Raw genomic sequence first — 26,757 nt, 5'->3', positions numbered from 1 at the left:
AATGCACCGCATCAACTGAGCTGAATTAAAACAAACTTTACACAGTTTCACATTTCTAGGAAGCAGAAAAATAAAGACAACACCTGACAAAAGACGAGGTAGAAGGAAGTCACCACTAACGAACTGTATGCGTTCAGAGCATTGCCAGAAAACCACATAGCATGCCCAGATGAAGGCATAGATATAAATTCTTCTTGAAATATGTGGGTGTGTGTTGTCATAATAAAGGCAGCATCTAGAGTCCCTGGGAGTTCTGCCATGGATTATGCTGAAAAATTCCTAGAAAGGCCATGTTCCTACGCTCCTTTAAGAACAACACAGTGATACAGGTAATGGCACAGGTTCATGGATCTGACTGCTTGGGTTCGATTACCAACTTTACCAAGGACTGCATGGCTGGGGGTGTTACTTATCCTGTCCACACTTCAGTCTTGGTATGCCTCGAGACACAACAGTAGCACCTTCTTCCCAGGTCTTCACGAAGATTTTTAGATGTCGCTCCTAATGAATAAACTATGCACAGTGCTTGGTGCATAGCTACCAAAGGGAATGTTCACATCACACTGACAGTTTAAATCACTGAATCTGGATTGAACCTCTTCTTGATAACACAACATTTGGGCTCTGGGGTGAAGACTGCTCATTGCCCAATTTGTCACTCATGGATTCCTTTCTCCGTGATAGTGGAGCACACTGTTACCTGGAGTTAACTGCACTTACCAACCTCCTTTGCTGCTGGGAGCAGCCATGTACCTATGTTCTAGTCAATGAGAATCAACTAGAAGTGATGTGTGGGGCTTCCAAGAAAAATTTTCTTGAAGAAGAGGAGTCTGTTCTTTTGTCTTCTCCTCCGTCCTGCCTCCAGGAATGTGGATGTGATAGCCGAGGCTACAACAACCCACGTGGTCCATGAGGCCATGCACTGAGGATGGCAAGGTAGCTGAACAGGAGGAATTCAAAACTATGTAACTCTAGAGCTGCCGTAATTACCAGCCCCGAACTTCTCATTTCCAGACCTTTTTGTGTGGGAGATAGATAAAGTTCCAGGTGATTTCAAATACAAAGTTTTTGTTTTGATTTGTTTCATTATTGTTGTTGTTGTTCTGTTTTGTTTGTTACATGCAGACAACAAAGCCTTTTAGATCTGGTCAGAGACAATAAATATTGGCTGAAAAATACATTTTGTATGTCAACATTTGTGCCAGTCCATGTGCGGGTGAGAGGAGAAACACGGACTTGCAGAAGATGCTTACCTGAGATTGTGGACAGGTTAAGAAAACATAGAAACCAAGTAAAGGAACAAAAGCACACAATTTTGGGAGGATCATGTGTATCAATATATGGCTTTTACCCATCATTCATATATTAGAGCATAAATAGTATACAGAAATTCTTAGGGGACTCAAGACAAAAGAAGTAGATATAAGGATAAGAAAAGACATCTAGAGATGTTGTTGATGGCTCTGGAGCATGAGGAAAGGAAAAGTTTTATGCAGTTCTTGGGGCTTGACAATGAGCCAAAGTATTCTGGCAGCCAAGCACTGAAGTCAGTAATTTATAACAAGTGAGAGCCTCTACACCAGAATTGTTCCTAGAATGAATCTGCTCTGAATTTAATAGGAGAAACATTCCTATCCATGCTGAGAATTATTAATTTAATGGCAGCTTTTTAAATTTTGTTTGTTTCACTGGTTATGGGTCAATGCATACACACTTTTCTAAGAAGTCGTTGGCTGTCCCTTTCATAACAGCAGATGTAAATCCAATGCAGTCAGCACTAAAAAACCTGTCAGTCTGGCTGACCCGGAATCATCTGTTAGAAGCTGACTGCTGGGTCCTGTGTTATGTTCTGTGTGACAGCCAGAGCATGCTAACACCCTCGCCTCTGTGTTGCGGCTGACCCACCTCTTCAATAAGCAGATTTTTAATTATGCAACACGTCTTATATGTGCAGCCCTTTGCTATTTTATAGTTATATTCCAAAGCTAGAAAGAACCTTCAGCATTCATCTGGTGCAGCAACCCAGCTCAGGTCGATGCCAAATTGAAAATAGCTAGGTCTGGTGATTATCTACAAAGCTTTAAGACAAAACTCCCCTATCACAGACCCCATCACTAACTCAGCAGTCTGGTCTACTATTTTTATCACCAAGTTTGCAATAAGTTCTTCCTTATACAAAATAAAAAGCACACATGGTTTTAATGTACTCCTTCCCCTTTGTTTGATCCTCTGTGGACATAAGGAATAGTCGATCTGAATCTTTATAAAAAGCCTTTCTTATTCTTGAAAACAAACCAAGTCATCCTTGACCTTCTTAAAGCTAACCAGTTTCAAATCTCTTGATTTTTTTTTCATATAACATTTGAATATTTGTGATTATCTTCTCTGTATCTGTTCCAGTTTCTCCACATTCTTTTAAAAGTCTGATGACCTAATATGGACACACTGATCTGATAACATCTGACTAATATGAAGTATGAAGCAAAGATGATTCTCCATATATGACTTGTAAACTTTTATACATGTTGGTATCATTTTTCATCTCTAGCACACACATGTGCGCACACACATGCACACAGACACCCTACATGATTGATGATGAAGCCAAATTTCTTTTCTACCATATCTCCATCTAGACAGTGATCCCTGAACCACATCTGTATTGCTGGGATCTAAGAATACAGCTGAGACCTCATCCCTTTTAACCTCCATTCTGCTTTTATATATGAATATTTGGGTCTGTTGTAACAAGAAGGTTGTGAGCCGTAGCTATGGTTTAGAAGTATTCATACCAGTGTGGAAATTATTTTCAGGAAAAGATGGGAAACACATAATGCAAAACTGGCTCCAGCGAATGTCTGGTCAATTCCGGTGGAGAGGTACAGGGTAATTGCCAGTTTACCTGTGCCAGGCACAGGGTTCACCTAAGCCTGGCAACAAGTGCATGAAGTAGATACTTCAGTCCATGTCACAGATGAGAAAAATGAGTCACAAAGAAGTTAAATAACTTCCTTGAACTAACCGTGACTATAAAAGACCAGATTTTAACCTATGACTATCTCACTTCTGGGCTTGTGTTCTTAACCATTTCATTAAAATATCTACAAATATGAACATGCCTAAAGAAAGGAGAATTTGGGTGAGATTCCTCGTACTAAAGAAACTGAGAAAAACTAGAAAATCCACCAGAACCAAGCAATGCTAATTGTTTAGTCAATGCAAGAGTTTCTGTAGAGTGCTTGCCCTTAGCTTAAAATGGTTTTAGTATTAATTCTAGAAGGAGGATGCTCAGAGGCCACTCAATTATTGTTTCATTGGTGATAGCAATTAATTTTTTGACATGGGAGTTGAAGTGCTTTTGTAACTACACTATGGATGTGCACTTAGAAGGAGCCTAGAGTTCGGGCAAGAATAGGGAATCAGTGCTGTAAAATAACGAAAGGAAAATGCAGTTTTAAGCACTAGTAAAAACAAACAAACAAACGAACGAACCCCATTGCAGATGAATTTGCTTCTATTTGGGGTTTTTTTTTTTTTTTGAATGCTCCCCAGATGGTTTGGCAAAGGAGAACTGTATAGAGAAAAACAATCAGAACATGTAAGGCCAGATGTTAACAAAAGTTAGGGCTGTCAAATTTGCCAAATAAAAACACAGCGTGCCTAGTTAAGTTTGAATTTCAGGTAGACAGCAAGTAACTTTTTAGTATAAGTATGCCCCAAATATTGCATGCATACTCAGACTTAAAAATTATTCATCACTTATCTGAAACTCAAGTTTAACTGGGAGTTCTGCATTTTACCCAGCAACTCTGCAGTAGATGAATCCAGACAGGGGCATAAGAGTGCTTGCTGTTCTTTATTCAACTGTGCTGTGAGTTTGAAATTTTTTTAAATAAAAATATTAAGTGCTTTATAAATATTAATTTATTTAATTACACTGTCATGTTAATTATAAATTCATGTTAATTATAAAATTTATTACATAGAAAAGGGAGAATGATTTACATTCTAAAACTGTATTTGCTGCCCAAAGACATCAGAATGGGAGTAGGAGGGATAAAACTGGCAAAAGGCACTGAGCTATTTGGCAAATGGTCTGACTTGGGAAGGCTCTTTGTCCCCACAGGTTCAAGATTCTCCCTCCTTGCCCAGAGACACCAGGCAGCTCCACAGGGAAAACGCCACAACACCCCTCCCAGACTAAGAGACACCTAGTGGCCTTGCCTGGGGATACTCCTCCCCGCCTCACAGCACCAGCAGGGACAGACAGGAACCCCGACAGCACCAGGTACACCAGGCAGACCAAAACAAGGCCTTGAAATTTAAACTGCCATTGTAACCACAGCACATAAGTACGCCAAGGTCCAAGTGCTACACATAAACCCACTTCAATGAAAAATTAAGTAGGATCCAGGGTCTCCTAACAAAAGACAAAATGTCCAGGATATAATTAAAAAAAAATTCTCCTGTCATACCAAAAACAAGAAAATCAGAACTCGAATGAGGAATGACAATCAATCGATACCAACGTGGACAGGAATCAGATGCTGGAATTATGTGATAAGGCTTTAAAGTGGCCGTGATAAAAATCCTTCGACAATCAAGCACAAATTCTCTTACAACAAATGAAAAAATAGAAAAATCTCAGCAAAGAGGTAACGCCAACTCTCTTCAGGAATGTACTGAGTATGTTACTACATTAAGCAGTATTATTCAGTGGATAACTTAGATCTCTTCAAAGCAAAGTCTTTGAAGTAAATGTAATAACAGTAAATACAGTCAGAGTAATGTGATACAGACAGCTTAATCAAGTACAATGTCCAGAATAAAAGAAATGATGTTTGAAAGGTCAAGCAAGGCACACAAGCTATCTGAGCGTGTTTGGAATTCCTATTTTTAGAGCACCAGTGTTAGAAACAGAGGAATAACTTCAAAGTTATAATAATCTAAGCAACTCAATTTCCACTTGCCTTAAGATCATTGCCAAGAATTTAGCAAAAAAAAAAAAAAAAAAAAAATCAAATGTCAGAAGTCTCTAACAAACTGAAGGAGCTAGGCTATCCAGCCACTGCTCGACAGTGGGAACTGAAGCATCGCAGAGATGTACGAACGGTTCCCGGAGCTATTTTGCGCAGGCTTATGCCTAGTGGAAGTGAAACACTGTCAAGGCAACACAGACAAAACCTCGAGGTCCCCGCCTGGTGAGAAGACAAGTGCTGGGACAGCTGAACCAAACTGCAATTAACTAACAGGTTCATTGGTAGCTCATATGAGTAAAACAAATATTTCCACTTCGGAAGTTTTTCTAGCCCCACTAGGTGTTACCATCGCAATAATTCTAGCACAAGTTTATTGTGTACTTACTATGTACCAGACATTGTGAAGAGCTTTTATTGGTGTTATCTCATTTAAGACATATAGCAACTCTCATGGTAGGTGTTACCATCCCCGTTTTATAGATGAGGCCACACATCTTAAGCTTGCTTCAGATGACCCCAACTCCTTGTTGAATCCAACTCTCTGCTTACTCTCTAACTGCATCCCTTCAGCTGAATGTGATTCCATTTTAAATTTGTGATACTGAACTTTAAGGGATTTCTTGACGCTGCCAGCATTCACACTACATTTCCTTAGGTCACTAACTTTTACCCTTGTAGGCAACCATTCACAGCTTTGCCTCAAATCTCCAACCCCTCTCTCCTATCCTCAATCTCAGGTGATTATTTTACTTCCGACTTTACTGAGAAAATACAATCAGAAGAGAAATTCTGAATCTGCATACTCTGCCTTTCCCCTTGTTACATAGATGAACTGTGTGCTCTGTGTTCCTGTCTCAGACGATCCTTCTCCTGTGCCTTAGACCCCGCCCTCTCCTATTCAAGAGCATCCTTCAGCAACTCTCCCATTTCTTCCCTGCATTATTATTTTTTCCTTTCTACTGAATCATACTTATCAGCATACAAATATGCTTTTATTCTCCCATCGTACTAAAACAAAATGAACACAGAAGCAAAACTTCTCTTCCCTTCCTAGCCACTAACCATACGCTGTTCCCTTTGCAGCAAAATTCATTTATCTGTACTTGCTCTCTCCAGTTCTTCTCGTTCTCTTTAAAACACCCTCTAAACAGGCAGTTACCCCAAACCCACTGAAAATGTCCTTGCCATGTTCAGCAATGACCTCCACATTGCTGTATTCAGTGGTCAACTCTTGGTCCTGTTTGCACCTGGCCCTTCAGCAGCATTTGACACAGTGAGTCACTCCCCCTCCCTGGTATACAGTCCTCAGCTGGCTTTCCTCGGTTCTCCTCCTGCCTCCCTTGCTGCTCCTTCTCCTTTGCTGGTTCCCCATCATCTACCCAACCTCTTAACATTGGAGTGTCCAAGACTCAGGTCTCAGTCCTCTTCTTTTCTGTCTCCTTTCACTTCCTCAACAATCTCATCAAGTCTTCTGGTTCTGAATATCTTGTTTTCTGCTAATGACTTCCAAATCCTTGTTTCTAGGCTATGTCACTCTCCTGAATTCCAGACTCAAACAACCAACTGCCTATTTTCATCCCCCCTTTGATAGCTCAGGCTTAGTATGTCCAAAACCAAATTTCTGATGTTCCCATCTCAGCCACAGTTCTGGCAAGAAACGGGTGGCACACCTAATTTAGGTAATTTGAGGACAGTTTAATAAAGGAGCTATTTACAGGGTGTAGGGAAACCACAAAGGATAGTGCAATACTCCAGTGCTAACAAAGGCACTAGTGTCCCATCAACCCTGAAGGGTAGAGAGTAAAGGGAGGAAGCAGTTGTTACTGGGGTGTGAGGAGGGAGAGGGAGAGAGAGAGAGAGAGAAAGGTCAATTGATGGGAGCTGTGACCCTTGGTGGAGAAGCACAATGGGTTTAAAGCAACTCCTCCTGAATCTCTTAGTGCTCCCAATTAACTGAAGATACCTGGGAAGCCAGAGAGCACAAGATCAGCTGAGGAGCTCTGTAGAGGTCAGCTTTCTGGGGCACAGAACAGAAAAAAGAAGGGCAGACAGTGGATCTGTAAGGGGCAAATAAAATACATCTTATCCATCCACCTAGGGTCTTCTATCAATTGATGGAAAATCCTCCTGCTTTTTGCTCCAGGATAAAACAAGGAGTCACCTTTGATTCTCCTTGACACCCTGTCTATCAGGAGATCTCACTGGCCCTGCCGTCCAAATGTATTCATACTCTGACGACATTTCACTTCCACGGCCACAACCCTTGTTGAGTCACCATCATCTCTTGCCATTCACAACAGGTCTCTCTACTTCCACCCTTGACTCTACGTGAAATTTTAAACATAGTAAGCAGAGTAAGCTTTTACGTCTTCCTAAGGAATTTATCAACTTCATCTAAGTTGTCTAATTTATTGGCATATAATTGTTTGCAGTATTCCTGTATAATTGCTTTTATTTCTTTAAAGTTGGTAGAAATGTTCCCTTTTTTTCATTTCTGATTCTAGTCATTTCAGTCTTCTTTTTTTTCTTGGTCAGTCTAGCACAAGTTTTATTAATTTTATGAATCTTTTCAAAGAATTGGCTTTTGTGCTTATTGATTTTTCTCTCTTGTTTTTCTATTATTTACTTCATTAATTTCCTTTGTTATTCTCTTTCTCCTTGCTTTAGGTTTGGTTTGATCTTTCTCCAGAGTATTAGGTGGAAGTTTAGGTTACTGATTTGAAATTTCTTTTCTTTAATATAGGCATTTACAGCTATGATCTCCCTCTCAGCATTGTTTTGCTGCATAAAGTTTTGGTATGCTGTATCTTCACTTTCATTCATTCAAAGTATTTTATAATGTCTTCTTGATTTCTTCTTCAACCCATTGGTTGTTTAGGAGTGTGTTTTCAATTTCCACATATTTGAGGGCCTAGTTGCTCTATCCATTATTGAAAGTGGGCTATTGGAGTTTCCAACTATTATTGTTGAATTGCCTATTTCAGTTTTTGCCTCATGTATTTTAGTGCCCTGCTGTTAAGTACATTTATGTTTATAATTGTTATACCTTCCTGAAAGACTCACTTTTATCATTACACTATGTTCCTCTTTATCTCTAGTGATATTCTTTTTTTTTTTTGAAGTATATTTTGTCTGACACTGAAGATTTCTTGTGATTGGTGTTTGCATGATTATCTTTTTTCATCCTTTTACCTTCAACCTATTGTATTTTTCAGTCTAAAATGTGTCTCCTATGGACAGAATATAGTTGAATCTAGTTTTTTTTTATCACATCTGACAATCTTTGCCATTTGATAGGACTTTTTAAAATCTATTCTCATTTAATGTAATTATTAATATAGTTGGATTTAAATCTGCCTTTTAACTTTTTGTTTTCTATTTGTATTATGTCTTTGTGTCACTGTTGTTGTTACTCTATTCCTCCTTTACTGCTTTCCTTCATCTTAAGTGAATATTTTCTAAAATAGCATCTTAATTTCCTTAATAATTTTTCTTACCATATTTTTTGAGTTATTTCCTCAGTGGTTGCTCTGGGGCTTAGCTGAACTTATTAAAAATGGTTTCAGAGTCATACTAATGTAATTTCAATGAATTATAGAAACATTACTCCTATATAATTAATTTCTTTTCTCCCCTTTTTGTGGCATTATTGGTACGCTGATTGCATTTATAAATGTTACAAATCCCAAATTATATTGTTATTATTACTTTATGTAATTTTGTGTCTTTTAAAGAAGCTGAGAGAAAAATAGCATGTGTATACTTTTAGCTTTTGTTATATTAACTTTTTTTTTTATCATCATCAGTTCTCTCCATTTTTTCCTATAAATTTGAGTTACCATGTGGAGTCACTTCCTTAGCCCAATACACCTTTGCTCCTACTTGCCTCCTTTGTGCTATTGTTGGCAATTATATTACATTTTCATATGTTATAGGGCCCAAAATACGTTACATACATATTATTTTATACAGTTACTTTCAAAATCAGTTAAGAGAAGAAAGGAGAAACAATATGCATTTGTAGTTTGTTATAATTATATAACTACCTTTATCAATGCCCTTTGTTTTTTTCATGTGGATTCCAATTAACATCTGGAGTCACTTGCTTTCAGCCTGAAGAACTTCCTTTAGTATTTCTTCCAAAGTAAACCTGCTAGTAGTAAAATTGCTCAAACTTTGTTTATCTTTATGTCTTTATTTCATTTTTTAAAAAAAGTTTTGCAGGATACAGGATTCTTTCTTTTTATGTATGTATGTATGTATGTATGTATGTATGTATTATTGAAGTATATTTGATTTACAATGTTTCAGGTGTACAACAAAGTGATTCAGTTGTGTGTGTGTGTATATATGTATATGTGTGTATATATATATATATATATTCTTTTTTAGATTCTTTTTCATTATAAGTTATTACAAGATACTGAATATAGTTCCCTGTGCTACACAGTAGGTCCTTGTTGTTTACTTATTTTATATATAGTAGTGTGTACCTATCAATCCCAAATTCCAAATTTATCCCTCTCCCTCTTTCCCCTTTGGTAACCATAAATTTGTTTTCTATGTCCATAAGTCTGTTTGTTTTGTAAATAAGTTCATTTGTGTCATTTTTTTTTTTAGATTCCACCTAAAAGTGATATCATATGGTATTTGTCTGTCCCTATCTGACTTACTTCACTTAATATAATAATCTCTAGGTCCATCTATGTTGCTGCAAATGGCATTATTTCATTCTTTTTATGGTTGAGTAGTATTCCATTTTATGTGTGTGTGTGTGTGTGTGTTTATACATGTATGTGTATATATATATCTCAAGATAAGACTTTTCTCCAGATATATGCCCAGGAGTGGGATTGCTGGATCATATGTTAACTCTGTTTTTCAAGGAACCTCCATACTGTTGTCCATGGATGCAGGATTTTTGATTAACATTTTTTTTTCCATTGAACACTTCAAACTATCCCACTGCCTTCTAGCCTCCACTGTTTCTAAGTCAGCTGTTTATCTCATTGCAGTTTCCTTGTAAGTGAAAAGCCATTTTTTCTTGTGCTACTTTCAAGTATATTTCAAGTATTTTCTTCTTGTCTTTGGTTTTCAGTATTTTCACTATGATGTGTTTACTTGTATATTTCTTTGTGTTTATCCTACTTGGAAATCACTAAGCTTCCTGGATATATAAATTAATGTTTTAAAATAAATTTCTTAGTTTTCAGCCATTATTTCTTCACTTTCCTTCCCCTTTCTCTCTCTTCTCCTACTGGTATTCCCATTACATCTATGTTGTTGCACTTAATGCTGTTCCACATTTGTTTAAGGCCAATAGTTACTCTGGAATGATAGTGATTTTGGTAGGGCTCACTTTGGCTATTTCTGTCCTTGACCACACCCAGTTGTCAAGCACCACTAATTGTACATTGGTTGCTTTTGTTTTCAACATTGCACTGGCACATAAATTACTACACAGATTAATCCAATCCAAATCTGGCTCTTTTGAATGGGACATTTCCCAAATCCAGCATGGGAGATTTGTTCTAGCCCAGGAAGGCTCTTTCCAGCTGTCTCTTTTCCCATTTCTCTCTGGAAAGCTAGCTGGCCTACAGTTTAGCCCTTACCTCCAAAGAATCTATCAGTCTCCTCTCAATTACCTTTCATCACAACTTTCACTGTTTTTGAAAGTGACCTCAGGCTTGAATTATTGCAAATCAAGTTCACAATATTGCAAGTGAAGTCAGTCCTTTGGGGAGGGATTTCAAGCTCTCCATTTTATGGCATGCTCCTCGACGTAGGCAAAAATCTTTGAGCCATGACACTGATGCTAAGGGTAGGGACAATCGCACACTTCTTTCAGATACTCTACTTCAGGAGCTGAGTGTTCGGTGGTTGGAAAGATAGCAGCCCCAGGTCTCCCTGACTTGCCTCTCACAGTGTAGAACTCCCACCCCACAAGCCAAGGGAAGAACGACCATGGTCCCAGGATTCTCACTGCTGCTATGGCCACAGTATAACCTCCATCTCATGAACAGGGGTTTGGTAAACTTTCCAATTCTCAATCACACTCACCTGGAACTTAGCTTCAGCAATAGGTAACACAAGGTAAGTGGCACTTATATATTGCCTCTCCCCAAAAGACAGTCCTTCCAACTAGGGGTATGTCAGAGAGAGAACCCTCTGTTCATAGCTGTACAATTTTGGAGTGGAGTTTCCACCTCACTGAGCTGGAAGACAGCTCAGAGGTCTTGGTTCAAATACCACAGATTCTTGGTGTTAACAGATTTCTTGAATAAATGTTTCTTTATCTGCTGTATGCTCTCTGGGCCATTTCCAGAAACCTTAAATGGTTGTTTTAAAAAATAATTTTCACCAGTTTCTGTAGGGAGATCTGTGAGGTGCCTCATGCTCTCACAACAGCAGTAGAACTCGCCTTCAGGGTAAGCTTTTAAAACAGAAGTCAGATCATGCCACTCCTCTGCTCGGAATCCTCCAATGACTCCCACCCTCCCTTGGAAGAAAAGCCAAAGTCTCTACGAAGGCCCATAAGACCTTGTGACCTGCCTTCCTCTCCCAGTCTCTCGGACCTCATTTCATATTTCTCACCCTCCTGCTCACCTTGTCCAAGTACTCTGGCCTCCTTGCTGTCCTCAAACCCAAAAACAAACTCCTGCTACCAAGCTTTGCACTTGCTGTTCTGTCTTCCCAGAACACTCTTGCCCTCGATATCCACAAGGCTAACCCCCTCATCTCCTTCATGGAATTACTCAAAAATCACCTTCTCAATAAAATCTACTCTGACCACTTTATTGAATATTGTAATCCACTCTTGACTCTCTCAGAATTGCCAATCCTCATTTTAAAAATATGTACCATGTAGCACCTTTTAATGTGTTAAACAATTTGGTAATAAATTAACTTTATTGTATAGTTTTTATTGTCAGTCTCCTTCAATAGCATGTACGTATCAAGTAGGCAAGGATTTTTGTCTCTTTTATTCATCGATACCTTCCAATTGTCTAAAACATCTAGTGCCTATTGCTAGCAAGTGCTGAATAAACATTTATTGAATGAGTATTGATTTTATGAAATAATGGAGTCAGGTTTCGATCAAGAGATCATGCTTTTAATCATGAACCTATGTTAAGACCACTTTCAGTTATTAAGTCCTATTTAAATAAAATTCATGGGCTGAAACAGTATTTTACAAATATTTATCAGCAAAATGAGTTCTTTAGCGCTTATTTTAAAAGTGCTTAGAGAGTTTCAGGTGACCGAAGTCACTAGCAGGCATCTTTGAGGAAATACGTATCATAATATTTTGGAAAGAAAAAAGAGAGAGCTTGAGGCAAAACTTTATATTCATCTAACAGAATGATAAATTTATATAACTACAGAAGATCAGATTTTAATCTGTTATGATTTTCAATATTTGAATTTGTTCCCAAAGAAAATTTTAATGATAAACTCAGGTATCATACCGTTAATGAGGCTTCCAATTGATAAGGATCCATTTGGATAGCTTTTGTGAATCACAGTCACTTGTTAGCTTAAAATATCATGACATATAAGGAGCATTCGGCACACACCTACCCAATATCATTGCTTGCATGTATTCATCCCATATGGTAAATGAAATCAGATATTTAGAAAAAAGATGCGTGCATAAATATTCAAAAATTTTCATTCATAATAGTGCAACTTGAACTAACCCAAATGACTATTATTCAAAGAATGGATTAATAGTCTGTGATATACACTTACAAGCCTTGCAACAGAAACAATGAATGGCAAATTCAACCCTCCGAACAGAATGAATGGCATCTTTATATAAAAAAACCGCGTAGCTCTGAAAAACAGTATTGAGAGCAAAAGAGACAGACATTAGAGTGTACATTGGGATTGATTTCATTTCTATGAAATTCAGCCCCCATGAATCGGATGGATCCATGTTGTGAGAGTGTGTGAGTTTCAGCTGAAATGTGACAGAGGTGTGTATTCTGGGTTAATGGATATTACTCTAAGACATGATTCCTACAGTGGGTCTTCGGATACTGCCAAGTGTTAGAAAGGTTAAAGACACGTGAAACCATAAACTTAACATGGACACACTTCCCTCCATTTGTAGGGTGTATTGAGATCAACACAAAAGGAAAGAGAGAAGGAAAAATGACCATTAGGCAATAATGGAGAGAATCACATTTTTCATTACAGACCCCTTCTCTGATGCAGCCCCTCCCCAACACTGACAAGATACCTGACCAATCCAGGATGTCAGTTGCTGGTTGGGTTCCAGGTGGAATGTTGGTGTGTTACCTGGGGCTTGTTGTGGCTGGTGGATCCACGGTAACTGGGCAGAGCCCTGTGGTGGATCAGTGCCACGAGGGGCTGCCGTCCTCTGTGGAGCTTGGCTTAGGGCTCTTCTTTGGAGCTGAGTGAGGTTGTGGTGTTGCTGCTGTCCAGTGGCTTGAGTTCATGGTTCACTTTCCAGAACCTAAAAGGGCAGATAGTGGCAAGTCTGCCTGTCATCAGCTTTTTGGTGGGGATCTTAGGTACTTTCAGACTTGCTCGATCTTGTAGAAGTTGACTTTATGGGAGACATGAAGAGAAGTTGGCAAAAATGCTGGCTGCATTGATTGAGGAGAAATGCCAACTCATTGACAAGATTTGTGCTGCTAAACAGGAGAATGCTGGCATGGAGACATCTGTAGAGAATGCCAGGCTCAACAGAGTTTCATGAAATATGCTTAGCCTTGCTGATACTGGCAGAAATATGATGAGGGTCAACGCGCGTTTGAGGAAGGAACTCAATTCTCTGGTCCAAGAGCTGGTCCAAGATTCCTGCAGTCTAAAGAAGAAGAGATGGCAGAGATGCTAAAAGTGCTCAAGTTCCTGGAAGAGGTCATGAGATCCACACGTCCCAAGACGCATTTTCAAACCATTCAGGGCACCAAGCACCAAGCCCTGTTAATCCTTTTCCCAGAGTTGGGCCTGGGTATCAAGGATTTGCTGTTCCCTCCCCTGCACTCAGGCATCCATTTCAAAGGATCAACACTTGAGCTGCACTGAAGCCAGGAGAAGCAGGGCAAGCCCCTCCTTTAATCAGAGTTCCTCCAACTTCACATTCTATGTACAACAGTGAACTCCTCCATGGTCAACTTCTCTCATCTAAAATATACTGGAATACTTAGATCACACCATGAAATTATGACCTTTTCCTATATTCAGCAAATGCTTGGGTTATGTCTTCTTAGTGGTGAAAAGAATGTGGTAAGTGCGGGGAATCTTTTACTTAGTCTGAATATTCACTAGGCCTCAATTCTCAAGACAGTATTGGTTAACTATTATAAATCAGTTATAGAAGTGAACTGTAAAAGCTACTGTAGACATGTATGGACACATTATCTGTGGACGTTCTTTTCCCTTCAGTAAAATCCTGGGTGCAGGATATCTTGCTGGTGCAGAATTTGTAGGGTTAAAATAATTTTTCCAACATGTTTGTACCATTCAAAATTCTCAACGTTGAAAAAAAAATGATGACATATACTGTATAACACAGGGAACTATATCTGATATCTTGTAGTAGCTTACAGTGAAAAAGAATATGAAAACAAATATACATATATTCATGTATGACTGAAGCATTGTGCTGCACACCAGAAACTGACACACTGTAAACTGACTACAATAAAGAAAAATCATGACATATCTTTATAAGAAAGTGTAAACTGAGGTCCAGTACTGTCTTTTGAAATGTAAGACTCTGGACCAGCAAATGGAAAGGAAGGTTGGCATTTTCTCTATGTAGTTGGGCCTTACCCTGGAAGTCTGTAAAATAAAATTCATGGGCTGAAATAATATTTGTACAAATATTTGTCAGCATAATAAGTTCTTGAACAAAATGAAGTATAATTTTCCAAGTCATTTTTTTTAGAAGATGAATATAAAATCTGCCCTCAAGGTCTCTCCTTTTTGTTTCTCAAATATTATGATTTGTCTTTCTGCAAAGACTCCTGCCAACGACTTCAGTCACCTGAAATTCTCTAAGCACTTTTAAAAACGCATTATGCTGTAAATGCCGACCTGCTTTCTTCCTTCTAGGTCACACAGCTTGAGTCTCTGTCCAGAGCTTCTCTGCCCAACTTTCTCTACCCAATCGTCCCTGAAGCCTAGACCACTGTGAACCTGTGTGTCCTGGAGAGCACTACTTTCTTAGTGATCTGTGCAAATTCTGACAGCTGCTCCTCACACTGCCCAAAGACACCCACCAGGTGCACTAACCTTCAGTTTGTAGCCTTTTATTCTAGATCTGTGTTCCTCAACCCTGGCTGCATATGAGAATAACCTAGAAAATTGCAACTGGTTCCACCCTTAAGTTCTGACTCAACTGATTGGAACGGGGATTGGTATATAGTTTTAAAGCTCCCCAGCTGATTTTAAGTTCAGCCAGAAATGAAACCTATAAATCTGATAGACTGAGCCTTGTGTGGGTCCTGAGGGGCTATGATATGGGAATGCTGTTTGGGTCTCAAACTTGAAGAAAGAGATGAAGGACTCAAGGCAGTCCAAGGAGGCACAGACATACTCAAAGACACTTGGGCAACTGCACATGTTGAAAGGTAGTCAACAGATGGATGCAATGTTCAAAAATTGAGGCTTCTGAGTTTTGCTTCCTGACACATAAGGCACTCAACATATGTATTTGTTGAATGAGTGAATCTGAGAGAAGAAGAAACAAAGATTTGACCAGCCCCAAATCCCCGTGCTGTGCACCAGATCCCAAACCTACTTAGTTAATGAATATTAAGATCAATGCTGTCAAAAACATAATGGTTCAGTTTCTCTTGTTTGTTTTCAGTGGTAACGAAGCTGATGATTGAGAAAGCCTAGGTCTTAAGGCTCCCAGCACATGCACAGTTAATTTTAGATTAATACAAATGATATAAACCCCAGTATCTTTACATCCAGCAGCTACATAAATAGGCCTAAACTCCCTGGGGAGTGAGGGAAGTGTTGCTTGGTTGATACGTTTAGCTTACTTTAGATTTTTTTTAAAACAATGACTGGCCGCATAACAGATGTCTGCAAAAATGAGAACCGAACAATGGTTGTACAAACCTCAGTAATACACAGAAAATAAAGGGGACAAAAAGAGAAGCCTCAGCTTATAAACACAGCCAGCCCAGATGAATGGCTGCAAAGGGACTTGTTCTGGTCGAGATATACAGATCTGCTTCTAAAAGGCCCCATGGATGTCGGATGTTGGGGGCAGGCCTCTGATGTATGAGCTGGTGCGTCTTTATTTGCATATTAAATACATAAATAACCAGCAGTGCAGGGAAGAGATAGGGGGACAAACAGGAATGCAACATTGAAAGGGCACATTCATCTAATTAAAAACTAGCTGGAACACAGCCAGATTCACAGCACAAAGACTCATCTCTCTGTAGCAGGTCATTTGTGACTCTCTCCTCTCTCTGAGAAGTGAAATAAGGCAGGTCAGGCTGACTCAGCTAACATCAGTAAGCCTATGTTACTAACTGTGCCGTGGTAGGTAAAGGGTGAACTAGACATGGTATTGTTATAATACTTGATCTTTTATGGGATAAATTAATTGCTCTAAGCATTTATCAGCTAATATTAATGCAGCAAAGGTTGCAGTACTCAGCTACAAGAAGAAGAAATTCAATCCAAGGCAGCTTAATTTTCTGTGCTCACCCTGATGGTGGGGAAGGTGTGAGGCGGTCTGTTAGTTCACTCTATGCCTTGCTTCTATGTCTGCATCTTGCTCCCTCTAGCATCAGTAACTTGCTGCCAGGTTGCCTATTTTACAACTAAATCAGAAACGCCATGAAAAGCCACTCCTAGAAATGTCTCAAGACTCCATGCAGGATCTGCTGTGGGGCTACACAGCACGTTTCCCCCATTCGTATTTCAGGGGCATCCCTGGCTGGGCCCCTGCCTCCCAATGCTCTTGAAACAAGAGAATGGATTCTGGTATTTCTATTAAATAGGCAAGTGAGTTTTCCTCTCTGTTTTAAAAATCAAACAGGGTCAAGGTTTTCTAACAACATTTATTCACTCAAAGTTAAACAAAGATTAACTGAGCCAAGCCTTGTGTGAGTCAATTCCAGCATGGGGGGTGTGGGAATGGAGTTTCCCTACACCAACAAGCAGTTCTCGGACACCAGCTGGGTGTCCTGCAATTCAACTCTGTTCTGACACTATCGACCTGGAGATAGTGTCAGAGTCCACAGGTTAAGGGTCCATGCTTACAAAACTGCTTCTTCCCCTCCAAGAGCTATAGATCAGGGTTCCCAACCACCTCCTTCCCTGAGTTCAATTCATTTGCTAGATAGAGCAGATCGCACAACTCAGAGAAACATTTTACTTTCCAGATTATTGGTTTATTATAAAAGGATGTAACTCGGTAACAGCCCAGAGAGAAGAGAGGCACAGGGCAAGGTGTGTGGGAAGGGGTGCGGAGCATCCACGTCCTCTTTCTTCTATGTGTTCACCAACCCAGTAGCTCTCTGAACCTCCTCCTTTTGAGGTTTTATGGAGGCTTCATTCTATAGCCATGACTGATTAGATCATTGGCCACCGGTGGGTGACTGAATTCAACCTCCAGCACATCTTTCCTTCCCTGAGAGGTCGGCGGAGGGGGGTGGGGGCAGAAAGTTCTAACCCTCTAATCACATGATTGACCCCTCTGGCAACCAGCCCCCATCCTTAGGTGCTTTCCAGAAGTCACTCATTACCATGACAAAAGACACTTTTATTGCTCTCAACACTTGGGAAATCCCAGTGATTTTAGGAGCCCTGTGCCAGAACCCAAACGAAGACCAAGTACACATCTCTTATTATAAATCACATTATCGCAGAAGTGCTGAGAAGAGACACAGTAGCACACAGGACAGGAAAGCTCTATCCTCCAGGGAGGACTCTGATGGGATGCAGCCTTGTCTGGTGGTTCAGGTTAGACACTGCAAACAGACCGTCTAGGCTTGAATCCTAGCTCCCTCTCTGTAACAGTAAGCAAGTTACTTCATCTCTCTTAACCTCGGTGTCTTTATTAAAAATTAAGAATTTAAGGGAGGAAGTTGTGGCTCAGTGGAGAGTGTGTGCCTAGCATGCACAAGGTCCTGGGTTCAATTTCTAGTACCTCCATTAAATAAATAACAATTAAGAATTAAAAAATAATAAAATGGGAATAATAATAGCACCTATCTCACAACTATACAGATTTTAAAAGTTCATCACTGGAGAGCACCTAGGAGAAGGTTAGGCTCATAGTGTCACCGACAAGACCCACTGGGGTCCCCGAGAAAAATAAAATGGAATCTAGGTGACAAAGTCTTACCTCTTTTTTGTGCTTGCCTGTAGTGGGCTGACTGCAGAGGACTTACACCTAACACATTGGATTAGAGCTCCCAGCTCAGAACTCCTACCCCCGACGCCTAACTTGGCGTCATGCGGAGAACCGGCCCGCACGAGCGACACCTCAATTCAAGATGGCGGCGGGCCCTGCACAGAGAGGCTGCGCTGGACGCTTGGGCCTGGCGCGCGTGCGTGGCACGCCTGCGCACACTCGGTAAGAACTCCGCCCCTCCCTCCCCGACGCTCCGCAGACCAGATCCCGGTACAGCAGCCCTGCGATGGCCTCTGGGGACAGCGTGTATTGTGAGCTCGCGTCTCTCCACTCTTCCATCAAGGAATAAAGCTTTCCCTTGCTTCTGAACTGAACTCTGTTCTTGTTCTATTGGTGCGCGCGACACCAGGCAGAAAGCCCCTTGCTAGGGACTGACCCCAGAGGGCTGGTAATAATAGCAAATGTAGTAACTATTTATTATTGTTATAATGGAGTTTGAAAGAAAGAAATTAGCAATTAAGCCAGCAAAATAATTTTAGATAGTGGTAAGTATTGTGAAGGAAACAAAACAGGATTTTGACGAAGTGCCTGTGAAAGTTATGTTACATTGGATCATCAGGGAAGGGTCTCTCAAAGAGATGACATTTAAGCAGAGTCAAGCAGATCCAGGGAACAGTACCGCAGGCAGAAGGAACTGCAAATGCAAAGTCTATAAGGCAGGATCGTGCTTGGGGTTTTCTAGAAAGGCAGGCAGTGTGGCTAATCCATATGAAGAGTGAAAGGTGCTGAAGTCAAGAGACAGGCAGAGGACAGATCATAAAAGTCTGTCAAAGACTAGAAGTGGGTTCTTGCTTCTCTCAGTAAAGGGACCTTATGCAGAACACGGCCTCGAAAAGCATCGGTAGGTACAAAATAAGTGAGGGTAGAGGACCCCCTTCTGTTTCCCCAGATACTCCGTGGAGGAGAAAAGGGACAATCCCCAGCCAAAAGGGGGAGTCAGAGGGTAAAGCTTCTTGCCACTCCAGTTGGGTACAAGCAGAGACGGAGTGAGGAGACGCTCTGATGGTATCTGGAGACTGGATCTTTCCTGGTCGGTGGCAGGAGGGTTCACCATCCTCCAGGGGGCCTATGTGAAGCAGCGGTGGCCTGGAGAGTAGCCTGTTGACTCAGGCTGTGCTGACTAGATGGCCGAGTCCCTCTACAAAAAAGGCAGGGCTCGGGGCGGAGTTGCCCACAGACAAATAACTGACGGATTCTTTTAAAATACAGCAAAAAGATAATCGAACTAAATTTAAACTTCCATATTATAATCAAACTTCTTCTAGCTTTATGTTGAAGGCCTATGGACTTTAATTAATTGAGGAGGTGACCTCCCCGCTAAAAGATTTATGACCAAGTAGTATTTGTAGTATTTACTCAAGGTGAAGATGCTTCAGGCCATAAGCAGGGTAATCAGATAATTTATCATCCAAGTCAGGGCACTTTGGGGAGTGAAAGACGGTGCTAGTAGTAATAATTCTAGAACAACAGCATAAACGAATATTGTTTTGAACAAACTATGACCTACTAAGGAGTTACCTGCCCCTTTTCCAGACAAAAACCAAGGGAAGAACTTGAGATTTATTTAAATTTTCATTAACTTAGAAAGCAGGCTGAGTCAGAGGAATTACGTGGTCTGATTCATATTTTCAAAGATCACTCCAGCTTCTATGGAGATCGGATGGTAGAGGCGCACGCCAAAACAGCACTTTCTAAGTTTTTGCAGTGATCCAGGCACTAGATGAGAGGCTTGAACTGGGGTGAGGCAGGGAAGATGGAGAGAACTAACTATAATCAACACATTGGAGGCAGAGCAGATAGGACTTCCTGAGGGACTGGAGTCTGGGCATGAGCAAGGCCAGAGTCCAGCAGCATAAGCCACTGAGCAGACGAAGTTGCATTTACTGAGACCAGAGTTTTCTTTATGTGTCAGCAAAAATGTGCGTCATGCCTTTAGTCTGATCAGGTGCAAGTAAGTAACAGTCAGGACAGCAACAATCCCACGATGAAAATGTGATTGCTAATGATGTGTCAGATACTGTTCTAAGAACTTTACATCCATTAATTTAATCCTCTTAACAACCTGTAAGGTAGGTATTATTATTTCCAGCATTTTACAAATGAATAATAAGCTGAAGCACAGAAAGACTAAGTAACTTAAGTCGCACGTCCAGCTAGTGGCCAAGCCTGGGTTAGATTTCACTGATTTGGGAGCTCTGATTCCAGGCTCTGCCTCTTAACCCCATGCCTGTCTGCTTGACTCCATGATCACTAATTTGAATCATTTGACTCGTTGCATGCTGTTGGAAACAAGGGTCTCAGATGGTAGAGTATGAGTTGGCTCACCTTAAAATACTTACTGAGATTGGAACACAAGCCCCTCTTCCCCAAAGATGCTCAGGGAGAGAACCACTGAAATCAGAGGGTCACGCACTCATCCTAAATGAGACTGCAGTTCCACGGAGTACGGGAACATGGATCCTGTGTCTGCTGCATGTTATCAACTAGGAGGAGGCACGTGATCTTCCTCTACGCCTCATTCTACTCATTGGAAGTAAGGGGCAGCACCGTGCATTCATTATCTGGAAGGCAGCTCTGCTCCCTCGTTTAAAAGGCTGTTCTGTGATGGGAATGTAACTTGGCGCAGCCACTATGAAAAACAGTATGGAGATCCCTTAAAAAACTAAAAATAGAGTCACCATATGATCCAGCAATCCCTCTCCTGGGCATATGTCTGGAGAAAACTCTAACTCAAAAAGACACATGCACCTCAGTGTTCATAGCAGCACTATTTACAATAGCCAAGACATGGAAACAACCTAAATGTCCATCGACAGATGACTGGATAAAGAAGTTGTGATATATTTACACAATGGAATACTACTCAGCCATAAAAAAGAATTAAATAATGCCATTTGCAGCAACATGGGTGAACCTAGAGATTATCATACTAAGTGAAGTAAGTCAGACAGAGAAAGACAAGTATCATACAATATCACTTACATGTGGAATCTGAAAAAAATGACACAAATGAACTTATTTACAAAACAGAAACAGAGTCAGATATAGAAAACAAACTCATGGTTACCAAAGGGGAAAGGGGAAAGGAGAGGGATTAATTAAGAGTTTGGAATTAGCAGTACTAACTACTATATATAACACAGATAAACAACAAGGTCCTACAGGGAACTATATTTAATATCTTGTAATAACCTATAATGGAAAAGAAGATGAAAAAGAATATACATATATAAATGTATAACTGAATCACTATGCTGTACACCAGAAACTAATACAACATTGTAAATCAACTATACTTCAGTTTTCAAAAAAGGCTATTTTGGGGTTAGATTCGTAGGTTCAGATTCTAGCTTCCCACCTGTTAGGTGAGTTTTATATTACTTAACCCCTTTATGTCTCCGTTTCCCCATCGGTGAGGTGGGGATAACACTATGCCAGAGATTGGCTAGTTTTTCACTAAACACAGTTCCCTTTCCTTCTGGCCACAGAACTAGACTGTATCTCCCAGTCTCTCTTGCAGTTTGGTGTGGCCAGATGGTGCTGGCATTAGGATAGGGCAGGAGTGATGGATGCCGCCTTCAGGTCCAGTCCATACAAACTTCCCACTCTGTGCTCTCTCTTGTTTGCTGGATAAAAATTAGAGAATCTAGCAGAGGACTCCAGGTCCACAAGGGATGGCAGAATCACAGACTGGAAGGTGTCTGAGTCTCTGAACTGCCTTGTCAAAGTTGTGACAGGTGGCACCATCCACTTTGGGTAAATTAGAAGTAAATGTTAATTGTGTTCAACCAGTGAGAGTTGGGGGTCTGTTTATTAAAGCAACTTGAATTATCCCAACTAGTATAAACACCTACCTCACAGGGTCACTTCTAGCCCTAAAGTATCTATAAAGTATTGGTGTAAATGTGCTCTCAGAACATAGAAGAAAAGGTATCTCCATAATTCTCTTTTTCTGAATTCCTTGTTACAGCTAGAGGATAATGTAGACCTCTTTGGAAATCATGGTTCTGCATGTAAAGATCTTACTGTGATTGACAGCACAGCCTATTTGTACACAAAAACGGGTGCAAGAAGATTATATAAAATGAGCAGAACAGCAGGGAGGAAGGGCGAACGTGAGCCGGGGGTCTAACGGCTGTGCTTCTCTCATCCTTCCTGGAGTCCCCACAACCTTGTCTGCAGTCAGGGCTACAGGATCTCCAATGTGACTGCACACCCTTGCTGAAGATTTAAACCAACGGGATTATTACAGCCCATTGTCTTTCTTTGGGGTAGAGTCAGGCTCATGGGTGCTACTCTGTGACTCCTATAGCAAGTAGGCAGAGAGAGGACTTTAAAAGAATACTGATTATATTATATAGAATCAGAGATGCAGGCTTAAAAATGAAAATTATTCTTGAGGGATGTTTAGATTTTCTTATATAATATATATATTTTTCATTGAAGTATAGTCAGTTTACAATGAGGTGTCAGTTTCTGATGCACAGCACAATGCTTCAGTCATACAGGAACGTACATATATTCATTTTCATATTCTTTTCACCATAAGTTACTACAAGATATTGAGTATAGTTCCCTGTGCTGTACAATATAAACCTGATGTTTATCTATAGATTTTCCTTTGCAAATCTTTTATTATTGCTATGAAGTCAAACGCCCAGAAAAACTTCCGAGATGCAAAAGAATGTTTAGCAAAGATCAATTTGTATCCTGCCTGGGAGGAAGATTTGGAACAAAAGGAAGACTGGCGACTCGATATTTACTTGTTTCTACACACCCTGCCAAGTTTACTCCAGACTTACATTGGCAAATAAATCCCTGAAACTTGACTTTAATTTTCTCCAGTTCACCTTCAGGCTCTTAAGATGTGCTCCGCCATCATCACTCACGATCTCGAATCTCTAAACGTATCACAAATCTTATTTTATGATAGAGCATTGTCAGCAGATATACTACTTGGGTGACAGAGAATTCTTCATAGCCTTGTAGATAAATAAGCCTATCAGTTCAAAGATATTCACATACCCACAGAAGCCTCTCATCATTGGAAATTTTCCAGTGCACCAAAACGTGTCTGAAGTAGGCAGCACCCAAAGAAAAAGCCCGTTATAAAAGCTCGCAACTATCATACAGACACAGCCCCAAAGAAGCCATGGTCACCTGGCTCAGTCCCAGACGGTTGTTACATGCAGAAAATTATAATTCAGATAGGATGTCCAATGTTCATGCACACGTGTCAACATCTTTAAAGAGGATACAAGCACATAAACAACAAAATTCATTAAAATGCTCTCCTTCCCTATTTTATAGTGTCCCAAGCCTCTGGAAGCCTTTCAATTTCCTTCCCCAAGAACTGACTGTTTCTACATCATTTCTTCCAAAAGGTCATCGTTCTGTCCCAGAGCCCCCCCAGCAAAGGACATGCCTCGTCTACAGGCCCCTGGACACAAGGGCTCTTCTTTGCTCTTCTCTTCTGTCAAAAACCCATCTGCTTTGCTTTTGGCCTGTCAATCTCATCTTCATTCCATCATAAAAGCCCAAAGAATTGCCTGGAATCGGTAGAGTCTTCCTTGGTTGGCAGGAAGGGTAGGGGACTGAGCAGGACAAGCCAGAACCTTCCTCATATGCTAATTACCTTTGTTCCATCACAGCTATTAAGTACAAGGCAGTCAAACAACACCCTAAATGTGTACATGGTGCCTATCCAGGCTCATTTCCAAAGATCATTCTAATGCAAAAGCAATGCTTTGTAGGAAACAGAGGCTACCGTTGGCCTCTGGTAAATGATTCAGGAAAGCCCGACATGATAGCACCATCTCTCAAAGACTTCGCACAACTGAGCTTTAGGTAACAGCAAAAGTGCCCGTCTGTCGCCTGGTGGAGGAAGAATAACTTATTCTCCTACTGGGACTAAATTAAAAGATGCGACCATTCCATCATATTTAGCAGCACTCCTACAATGCACAAGGGCTTCTGAGGCCCTGATTAAAAGGAAGAAATATCATCTGGCTGGGAGAGACGATCTGGAACTAAAACAAAAGTATTCTCACCCTTGACTAAACATTCACTGTCTACAATCTGCCTTCTGTACGTGCCCGGGAGAGCAACACTCCCAAACACACCCGCAAACACGAATGTTCTGTTCACAAGAAATCTGCTTTAAGAGACAGTTACCCAGGAATGATTTTTCTCTACGTTTGAAGCTAAATGCTTTACCAAGGAACATCACGATAAACGTGCTTCCCCCAGCAGCGAAGGTCCACAGGCCATTTAAGCTGCTGGTTTCAAAGGAAAGAAAAAAAAGGAGGGATTATTTTCTTAGCCTTTATGAGGCTAATTACGTTGTGCATTATTTCCACAAAGGGGCTTCATTAATCCATAATTAGCTGTCAAGGGTCTGGGCTTCAACTTAGCAAAGGCATAGGTCTGAGCTTCCTTGTGCACATGTAACAGCCTTGCTGCGGACAAGGAATTTCTCTGTACTTAGATTTTCAAAAACTAGAATGAGTTCATCGCACTGTTTACAACATCGCAGCTCCTCTCTGGATTTTCAGTCTTATTTACGTGAGATCCAAATGTTGGGTAACTTTGGATAAAAGACTTCTGTCTTCCTTGTGACAATATAAATATTTTTTTGAACAATAGATATAACATTTTTTTGTTTTCCTTCTTAAGCTGTTAATACTTGCAGAAAGGAGAAATTCCAATCTAAAATATGTTATTGTTATTCACACAATTTTATATGTCAATTATAGCTCAGTAAAGCTGGAAAAATGTTAATGTTTTTACTATTTAGTACATTATTATAATTTGTAGTTATTTCAGTTTAAATCTTTCTTATACATTGTTGAAGTGCTTTCTTTGTGAAATAAATCAAGAAACAGAGAAGGCTGTGATAAACCCACTTCATGAATATTGCTCTAATTTTCTTATTTTCCAATAGCTTAAGATAGCATTCCAATTCTCATTCACTTCTCTTAATATTAACTATTTCTATATAAAATGGAGAAGTTCGTTACAGGTAAAAGAAAAATCTAATTATATGTTATACTCAATAATTTTCTAATTTTGAGGTTTGCCATTCTGTAATGTTCTACTTCAGGTACTGTTTAAAATTTCTCATCATTTTTTGTGAGCCTTTTAAATCACATTATCTGATTTATTGTTACCTCTTAGAAAGGAAGGCTTTTTACCCATTTAGTTTGCTATGTATTGTCCTACCATGGCAAAATCACACCCACAGATACTTAATAAAATTATCTGAAGATAAACCACAAACCATATACGCTGCTCACACTATAATGAGATGAATATAGGAATAAAATTGGTTTATCTTTCCAAGTCCTATATTTGGATTGAACAAGGCTCCCATTAGAATAATGGATACAGTCCGGAGCCTCACATGCAAAGAAGAGAGAGGTTTGGAAGCAATCCCGAAGGAAAATGATAAACATGTTCAATTGTTGGAAAATGGATCAGATGGGGAAAGCTACTATGCTTGCTCAGTGTAGAAAAGAGAGTTTGTTCACACATAGCTCCCAGGCCCATGGAGGGTCATTATCGAGAGGAAGATAATTAGCTATTCATTCTCCTCTCCTCTCTCTGCTCTCTTCTCTTCTTTCTCTCCCAAAGAGACTCAAGAAAATATTTATAGAAAATAATTGTATATGGATTTTTTTTCCTTAATATTTTCACCAGAGGCTGAGCAGGGTCAGATTTGTCATTGGCTTTTCTTACTTCTTCACCAGTTCAGTAATCTACCCATTCTGTAAGGTACCAAAGACTCTGGGGGTTTTTTGGGTTTTTTGGGGGTTTTTTGCCTTCCCTATTAAATCTGTCTCAATAAAGTATCTGATTAAAGTAATTCATATCATGGTAAGTTAATTAGATTATTGACACTTAAACACATTACTCCTCAATTCAACACAATAAATATTTCCAGAGCTCTCACTGAGAATTAGACTTTGTTTGTACCAAAAGCTTCCAGAACAAATGAGCTTGGTTTTTAGAGGCCAGCTTAATTACACTTGAAAAAGAGAGAGAAGGCTTTGAGTTAAAGGAACATAATCTCAGTTGCTGTGTAGCATTACATATAGTGATTATGGAACTACTGAATGTTACATGTTACCCCATCTATAAAAGCAGTATTCTTAACCTCACAGACTAAATGGTTAAATGAAATGATGCATGTAAAACGTTGATTTTGTTATTATTATTTTTATCTTTACATCATCTTCTGGGTTCGGAAACATTTAGAAAGATCTTTCTGCCCCAAAAAGCAACACAGGAAAAGGAAAAAAGGAATGATGCAAACACAGGTAATTTTTCCTAACAGGTAAAGTAGGAAAATAAAAATAA

General features: G+C 39.9%; 1 protein-coding gene across 17 annotated transcripts in view; it reads right to left on the bottom strand.

Moving 5' to 3' along the window:
- LMNTD1 (lamin tail domain containing 1) overlaps positions 1-26,757 on the bottom strand; it is a 312,291-nt gene that overhangs the window by 126,133 nt on the left and 159,401 nt on the right. For 2 of the 17 annotated variants that reach the window (XM_032473202.1, XM_032473203.1), the window contains exon 9: positions 13,284-13,815. The exons of 14 other annotated variants lie outside the window; for them this stretch is intronic. The gene's annotated coding sequence lies outside the window, so the exon portion shown is untranslated. Of the gene's footprint in view, positions 1-13,224; positions 13,816-26,757 lie in introns of all 17 variants that reach the window. One more of the 17 variants, XM_032473201.1, reaches the window with a different exon arrangement.

Source organism: Camelus ferus, chromosome 34, assembly GCF_009834535.1.
Source record: "Camelus ferus isolate YT-003-E chromosome 34, BCGSAC_Cfer_1.0, whole genome shotgun sequence".
Taxonomy (NCBI): domain Eukaryota; kingdom Metazoa; phylum Chordata; class Mammalia; order Artiodactyla; family Camelidae; genus Camelus; species Camelus ferus.
The sequence above is the reverse complement of the archived record's forward strand: the minus strand, read 5'-3'. Positions and strand labels throughout refer to the sequence as shown.